This window comes from Macaca mulatta, chromosome 1, assembly GCF_049350105.2.
Source record: "Macaca mulatta isolate MMU2019108-1 chromosome 1, T2T-MMU8v2.0, whole genome shotgun sequence".
Classification (NCBI taxonomy): Eukaryota; Metazoa; Chordata; class Mammalia; order Primates; family Cercopithecidae; genus Macaca; species Macaca mulatta.
In genome coordinates this window covers 216,734,074-216,741,930 of record NC_133406.1, presented here as the reverse complement: position 1 = coordinate 216,741,930, position 7,857 = coordinate 216,734,074, and the positions used below count along the sequence as shown (strand labels likewise).

At 46.3% G+C, this 7,857-nt stretch overlaps 1 long non-coding RNA gene across 1 annotated transcript in view; it reads left to right on the top strand.

Annotated features, from left to right (window-relative positions):
* LOC144335237 (uncharacterized) overlaps positions 1–7,857 on the top strand; it is a 41,024-nt gene that overhangs the window by 25,389 nt on the left and 7,778 nt on the right. The window lies entirely within an intron of this gene.

Sequence of the window (7,857 nt, the reverse complement as noted above, 5' to 3'; positions counted from 1 at the left end):
AGAGTCTTGCTCTATCATCCAGGCTGAGTGCAGTGGCACAATCTCAGCTCACTGCAACCTCCGCCTCCTGGGTTCAAGTGATTCTTGTGCCTCCACCTCCCACGTATCTGGGATTATAGGTGCACACTACCACACCCGGCTAATTTTTGTATTTTTAGTAGAGACGGGGTTTCACCATGTTGGCCAGGCTGGTCTCAAACTCCTGACCTCAAGTGATCCACCCACCTTGGCCTCCCAAAGTGCTGGGATTGCAAGCGTGAGCCAATGCACCTGGCCGATTTTATTTAATCTTCATGGGTCGGACTTATCATCTTCATTTTATAAGTGAAGAGACTGAGGAACAGAGAGATTATGTAGCACATCCCAGCTAGAAGGTCCCCCAGCTAAAGGCAGGCAGAGTAGGGTCTGTGGCCCCAAAGTTCACACTTTTCCCACAAAACCAGGTAAGAACACAGGTGTTCCTCAGAGGCAAAACTGTTCTCCATAGCAGGTTCACAGACCCACTCTGTCCTGATTGATCACAGATCCCTCCCCATGTCTTCCGTCTTCACCAGCCCTCAGTCCTTGTGACCAGGTCTGGCTCTACTCAGGAACTGGGACAGCTGGCACTAGGCCAGCGTCACCAGCGCCCCCGAACTGCTGGGTTTCCCCTCTGTCATGGGAGGCTGGCGCTTAGGTATCTCTCAAGGGTGGAACCAGAGAAGTTTATAAAGAGCTTAACGAAATACCCGTTTCACAGCTCTCAGAGCCAGGCAAAGCTAAGTGCTCTGTGCAAGGTTCTTGGAGAGCAATTATGAAAACCTTTCTTGGGGGAGTCGGAAGCCTTGTGGTGGGGGTGGGGGTGGCAGGGAGTGGGAAGAGGAAGGAGCAGGGTTGACAGCTTAGGCCCGGCTCTACCCCTTCTTGGAGGTGTGATCTTGAATAAGCGATTTCTCCGTTCCTACCCTCAGTCTTTTCGTCTAATTCAAGTGGGGCTAATTAGACCTACTTTGTTCGGTAATTTTTAAGATAGAGGATTTAATTAAGTGAAGTTCTTTGAACAGTGCTTAGCACACACTGGTGCTTACTAAACTTTTCTTATGAATGAATGAATGAATGAATGAGTGAATGAATGAATGAACGAGGATAACTGTTGACCGTGCTGAGCTGTATATGCGGGTCTGGATCCCATACTGGTTTGGCTGGCTTTCTGCACTCACTATGCCTGGAACAGAGTAGTCACTTAATATATATTTGCTGAAAAAATTCTTCTAAGTCCAACTTAAGGAAGTTTTCAGGTACACACACACAAAAATCATACACTGCATTCCAAAGTAGATAGAATTTATTCAGGTGATGATAATACCTCAAGTCTTCAGACCCAGTATCAGGAAGCCTCATCTGTGAACCAGGAAACAAGCAGAAAAGACCTCTGAACACACACAAGAGTATAAAGTTCATGCGCCAATACTTATGACTTCTTTCCTAGAAATACCCTCTGACTCTCATTTGTAACCTAGTTACTCTTGGCTTACAAACAACTTTCATTAAGGTTTTCAAGCCCACCTTAGACTAGAAGAAGCAAGTTGGAGAGGAAGACATCCTGGAAGATAGAGAAGTACTTGTACAGAAACAATTCCAGGTTGGGCACGGTGCTCACGCCTGTAATCTCAGCACTTTGAGAGGCTGAGGTGGGAGGACTGCTTGAGCCCTGGAGTTCAAGACCAGCCTGAGCAACATGGCAAAACCCTATCTCCACACAATATACAAAAATTAACCAGGTGTGGTGGCATTGCCTGTAGTCCCAGCTACTTGGGAGGCTGAGGTGAGAGGACAGCTTGAACTCAGGAGGTCAAGTATGCAGTAAGCCATGATTGCACCACTGTACTCCAGTCTGGGTGACAGAGCATGACATTGTCTCAAAACAACAACAACAAAAACAACCAAAAAGACAAAACAAACAAACAAACAAACACAATTCCAGCAGGAAGTTGGGCTTCATATCCATAAAATAGGAATAACAAAAATTCAGGAAAACCCCATGATAATGTAAATCCAGGTCAACTGCCATTGGCAATTGGATCCAGGTCCCCAGAAGTCAAGACCAGCAGGTGGCTATACATAAGCTAATGCAAGATTGCATTTGAAAAGATTGGAGTTTGTGGGCCCCACTGTCAATGTTCCGGTGGGGGTTCTTCTACGGCAATATTTCTCATTTATTGAGGACTTCATATATTCCAGGTGTTTTATGTACATGTCCTCATTTAATTTTACAATCAACCTATGAGATGGATACTGTTATCCTCTTAATAGAGAGCATGGCTTCTCATCCTTGGCACTGTTGACTTGTTTGCGGGGCTGTCCTGTGCGTTGTAGGAAATTCAGCAGCATCCCTGACCTCTGCCCACCAGATGCCAGTAGCATCCCCCACCTCCCAGACATGACAACAAAAATTGCCAGATGCCCCTCGCACAGAATTGGCCCCAGCTGAGAAAATATTAGAACTGTGGGAACTGAGGCTCAGAGAGGGTGAGAGTTGTCCAAGATCACACAGCTTGCAAGTGGCTGGGCTGGGATTTACACCCAGGTCCACAGGTGCCAGGCAGAGCACAAGCTCTGAAGCCCTAGAGGTTGTGCATAAGTTACTCCACAGAGATTGCCAGGAGGCTCCAATGGGATCATATCTCAGAATAGAAGTCATAAGTGGCTGTTCTGAAGCCATCAGTGGCTGACCTAGGCTCACTGGGGATGACCTTTACACTTGGGGACAAATTCCCCTGAACTGTATCCTTGGTCTCCCTGACTGTCTCCTCTCCTGCATTTCCATAGAGGTTTCCTTCCCACATTGTGGAAGCAGCAATGACGGACCATATCTGGGGCCTTGGTATCCCATTTTTGTTAGGCAACTGGTGTCTTTAAAGGGTGAATTTTGGGGAGAAATAATACCTCTTCTATCTGGGTTTATGGGGCTACCATCTGAGCTGGCTGTCCTACTGAGGCCATAAGTCAGGGATGATAGTTAGGGTTAATGGAACCCAAGGACCCCAGTGAATTCAGCGAGGCCCGTGTTGAGGATTCCCAGGCCATAAGTGGGCTCAGCGACGAGCAGGGCCATCTGGCCTGGATGCGAGATGAGGAGTGTGGCAAGCTGTTTCCATCCCTGCCTTGGGGTTAGAGGGCGTTGATCCTCTGGCAGGTCCTGGGTCAGGAAGGCAGGGCTTCGGCAGAGGAAGGGGCCTCCGCATCCTTCTGGGCCTCACTCACTCTTATCTGGGCCTGGAGGAGCTTGGATGTTTTGGTGGGGGATGCTCTGGGGGATGGAGAGGGGCCTCCTGCATATGGAGGTAGACAGGGAGCTGAGCGCTTGCTGAGGCTGCTGAATCTGAGGCTGAGTGCTGTGGCAGGTGACACAGGTAACTTCGTCTCGTGCTGCCGTCTGTGTTTATTTCCCTCCTATCTCCCTTCCCCCACCCAGGGACTTAGTGACTTCTTGTTTATTTTATTTTATTTTTTTTGAGACAACTTTGTCACTCAGGCTGGAGTGCAGTGGTGTGATTATAGCTCACTGCAACCTCCATCTCTTGCACTTGAGCGATCCTCCCACCTCAGCCTCCCAGTAGCCAAGACTACAGATGCGCACCACCACACCGGCTATATTTTTTGTATTTTTGGTAGAGACAGAGTCTCACTATGTTGCCCAGGCCGGTCTTAAACTCCTGGGCTCAAGCGATCCTTCCGCGTTAGCCTCCTAAAGGGTTGGGATTACAGGTGTGAGCCCCTGTTCCCACCAACCTCTTGTTTAAAAGAGCTCAGCTGTGCTACAGGGAATGAAGGCAAGAGCTCCGAGGCTGTGCTTTAAGCAGACCACCAAAGGGAGCTCTGTGCTCCCCTCCCCAGGACAGCAGGGTTCAGTGAGAGGTCTCCAAAAGAGGTGGAATCTCGAAGGACAGGACTTGGAGCTGTCCCCACTCCATTAACAACTGTGGAGGCAGAGGACTTTGGCCAGAAGATTCATCACAGAAACCACCCTCCCCACGGTGAGCAGCTGGTTCAGATCTTGACCTAGAGGGATTGGGGAAGCACCCAAAACAATTTCACCATTATCTAGAAGGATGGCTTCACACACATGCAACAGCCTATTGGGAAGGTTTTTTTTTTTTTTTTTTTTTAAGACAGGGTCTCACTCTGTCGCCCAGGCTGGAGTGCAGTGGCACCATCTCGAATCACTGCAACCTCTGCCTCCCGGTTCAAATGATTCTCATACCTTAGCCTCCTGAGTAGCTGGGATTACAGGTGTGCGCCATCATGCCTGGCTAATTTTTGTATTTTTAATAGAGACGGGGCTTTGCCAAGTTGGCCAGGCAGGTCTCAAATGCCTGGCCTCAAGTGTCCACCTGCCTCAGCCTCCCAAAATGCTGGGATTACAGGCATGAGCCACATGCCCGGCCACCATACGCTATTACCAGTGGTTTTTCCCGGGGAAATAGAATTTTGCATAACTTGTCTGTACTTTTTCATTGTTTGTATGCTTGCCTGTTAACAAACATAGAGTCAGTCTTCCGTATCCATGGGTACCGCATCTGTGGGTTCACCCAACTATGCGCCAAAAATATTCAGAAACAAAGATGAGTGGTTGCATCTGTACTGAACATGTACAGGCTTTTTTCCTTGTGGTTATTCCCTAAACAATACACGATGGCAACTAATTACACGACATTCATATTGCATTAGGTATTATAAGTAATCTAGAGATGATTTAAAGTACAGGCATACCTTGGAGACACTGCAATGAAGTGAATATTGCAGTACACTTGAGTCACACAAATTTTTGGCCTCCTAGTGATGTGTACACTATACTGTAGTCTATTAAGTGTGTAATAGCATTATGCCTAAAAACAATGTACCCATCTCAATTAAATAATACTTTATGGCTAAAAAATGTTAACAATCAGCTGAGTTTTTAGTGAGTCTTTTTGCTGGTGGAGGGTCCTGCGTTGATGTTGACGGCTGCTGACTGATCAGGGTGGTGGTTGCTGAAGGCTGGGGTGATTGTGGCAATTTCTTAAAATAAGACAATGTAGTTTGTTACATTAATGGACTCTTCCTTTCATAAAATATTTCTCTGTAGCATGCGGTGCTGCTTACCATTTTATCCATGGTAGAACTTCTTTCAAAGTTGGAGTCGATCTTCTTAAACCCTGCAGCTGCTTTATCAACTAAGTTTATGGAATATTCTAAATCCTTTGCTGTCATGCCAACCATGTTCACAGTATTCACACCAGGAATAGATTCCATCTCAAGAAACCACTTTCTGTGCCCATTTTTAAGAAGCAACCTCTCATCGATTCAAGTTTCATTATGAGATGGTGGCAACTCAGTCACATCTTCAAACTCCACTTCTAATTCGAGTTCTCTTCCTGTTTCTACCACATGGGCAGTGACTTCCCTTACTGAAGTCTTGAACCCCTCAAGGTTATCCTAAGGATTGGAATCAATTTCTTCAAAACACCTGTTAATGTTGGTATTTTGACCTCCTCCTATGAATCACAAATGCTCTTAACAGTATCTAATAGAATGGTGACTCCTTTCCAGTAGGTTTTCAATTTACTTTGCCCAGGTCCATGAGAGGAATCACTATGTATGACAACTATAGCCTTACAAAATATATTTCTTAATAACAAGACTTGGAAGTCAAAATTAAGGCCAGGCACAGTGGCTCACACCTGTAATCCCAGCACTCTGGGAGGCTGAGAGAGGTGGATAACGAGGTTAGGAGTTCAAGACCAGCCTGGCCAAGATGCTGAAACCCCACCTCTACCAAAAATTAAAAAATTAGCTGGGCATGATAGTGGGCGCTTGTAATCCCAGCTACATGGGAGGCTAGACAGGAGAATCGCTTGAACCAGGGTGGCAGAGATTGCAGTGAGCCTAGATCACGTCGCTGCACTCCATCCTGAGTGACAGAGCAAGACTCCGTCTGAAAAAAAAAAGAAAGTCAAAATTACTCCTTGACCAATGAACTATAGAATGGATGTTGCGTTAGCAGGCATATAAACCACATTAATCTGGTATCTCTCCATCAGAGCTCTTGGGTGACCAGGTGCATTGTCAATAAGCAGTCATACTTTGAAAGGAGAATCTTTTTTTTTTTTTTTCCTGAGCAATAGGCCTTAGCAATGGGCTTGAAATATTTTGTCAACCTTACTGTAAACAGATGTGCTGTCATCCAGGCTTTGTTGTTCCACTGACAGAACACAGGCAGAAGAGATGTAGCATAATTCTAAAAAGCCCCATGAATTTTGGAATGGTGGGTGAGCACCGGCTTCAACCTAAGTCACCAGATGCATTCGTCCCTAATAAGAAAGTCAGCCTGTTCTTTTAAGCTTGGAAGCCAGGCAAGGCATTGACTTCTCTCTAGCCATGAAAATCTTAGACGGCATCTTCTTCTAACAGAAGACTGTTCCATCTACATTGAAAGTCTGTTGTTGAGTGTAGCCGCCTTCATGAATGACCTTAGCTAGGTCTGCTGGAGAACTTGCTGCAGCTTCTACATCAGCACTTGCTACTTTGCCTTGCACTTGTATTTTTTTTTTTTTTTTTTTTTTGAGACAGAGTCTCGCTCTGCCGCCCGGGCTGGAGTGCAGTGGCCGGATCTCAGCTCACTGCAAGCTCCGCCTCCCGGGTTTATGCCATTCTCCTGCCTCAGCCTCCCAGGTAGCTGGGACTACAGGCGCCCGCCACCTCGCCCGGCTAGGTTTTTTGTTTTTTTGTGTGTGTGTTTTTTAGTAGAGACGGGGTTTCACCGGGTTAGCCAGGATGGTCTCGATCTCTTGACTTCGTGATCCGCCCGTCTCGGCCTCCCAAAGTGCTGGGATTACAGGCTTGAGCCACTGCGCCCGGCCGCCTTATGTTACGGAGATGGCTTCTTTCCTTAAACCTCTTGAACCAACCTGTGCCAGCGTCAGACTTTTCTTCTGTAGCTTCCTCGCCTCTCTCAGCCTTCACAGAATTGAAGCACGTTAGAGTCTTGCTCTGGATTAGACTTTGGCTTTAGGGAATGTTGTGGCTGGTTGGATCTTCTATCCAGATCACTCAGACTTTCTCCATGTCAGCAATAAGGCTGTTTCACCTTCTTATCATTTGTGTGTTCACTGGATTAGCACTTTTAATTTCCTTCAAGAACTTTTCCTTTGGGTTCACAAGTTGGCTCACTGGTGCAAGACTCCTAGCTTTTGGCTTATCGCAGCTTTCAACACGTGCCTTCCTCACTAAGCTGAATGATTTCTAGTGTTCGGTTTAGAGGGAGTGACATGCAACTCTTCCTTTCACTTGAACACTTAGAGGCCGTTGTAGAATTATTGATTGGCCTAATTTCAATACTGTTGTGTCTCGGGGAATAGGGAGGCCTGGGGAGAGGGAGAGAGATGGGGAACAGCCAGTCTGTGGAGCAATCAGAACCCACACAACACTTACGGATTAAGTTTGCCATATTGTATGGGCACGGTTCGTGGCATCCCAAAGCAATTACAATAGTAACATCACCGATCACAGATCACTGTAACAGATATGATCATTAGAAAGCTTGAAATATTGCAAGAATTACCAAAATGTGATACAGAGACATGAAGTAGGATCATGCTGTTGGGAAAATGATGCCAGGAGACTTGCTTGACATGGAGTTACCACAAACCTTCCATTGGTGAAAAACATGGTATCTTCAAATTGCAGTAAGATGAGGTTTGCCTGAATATGGGAGGAGGTGCATAGGTTATATGCAAATGAGGAACCTGAGCATCTATGGATTTTGCTATCTTCAGGGTTTCCTGCAACCAATCCCCCACAGATACTGAGGGATGAATGTATATTGCCTTAAGAATA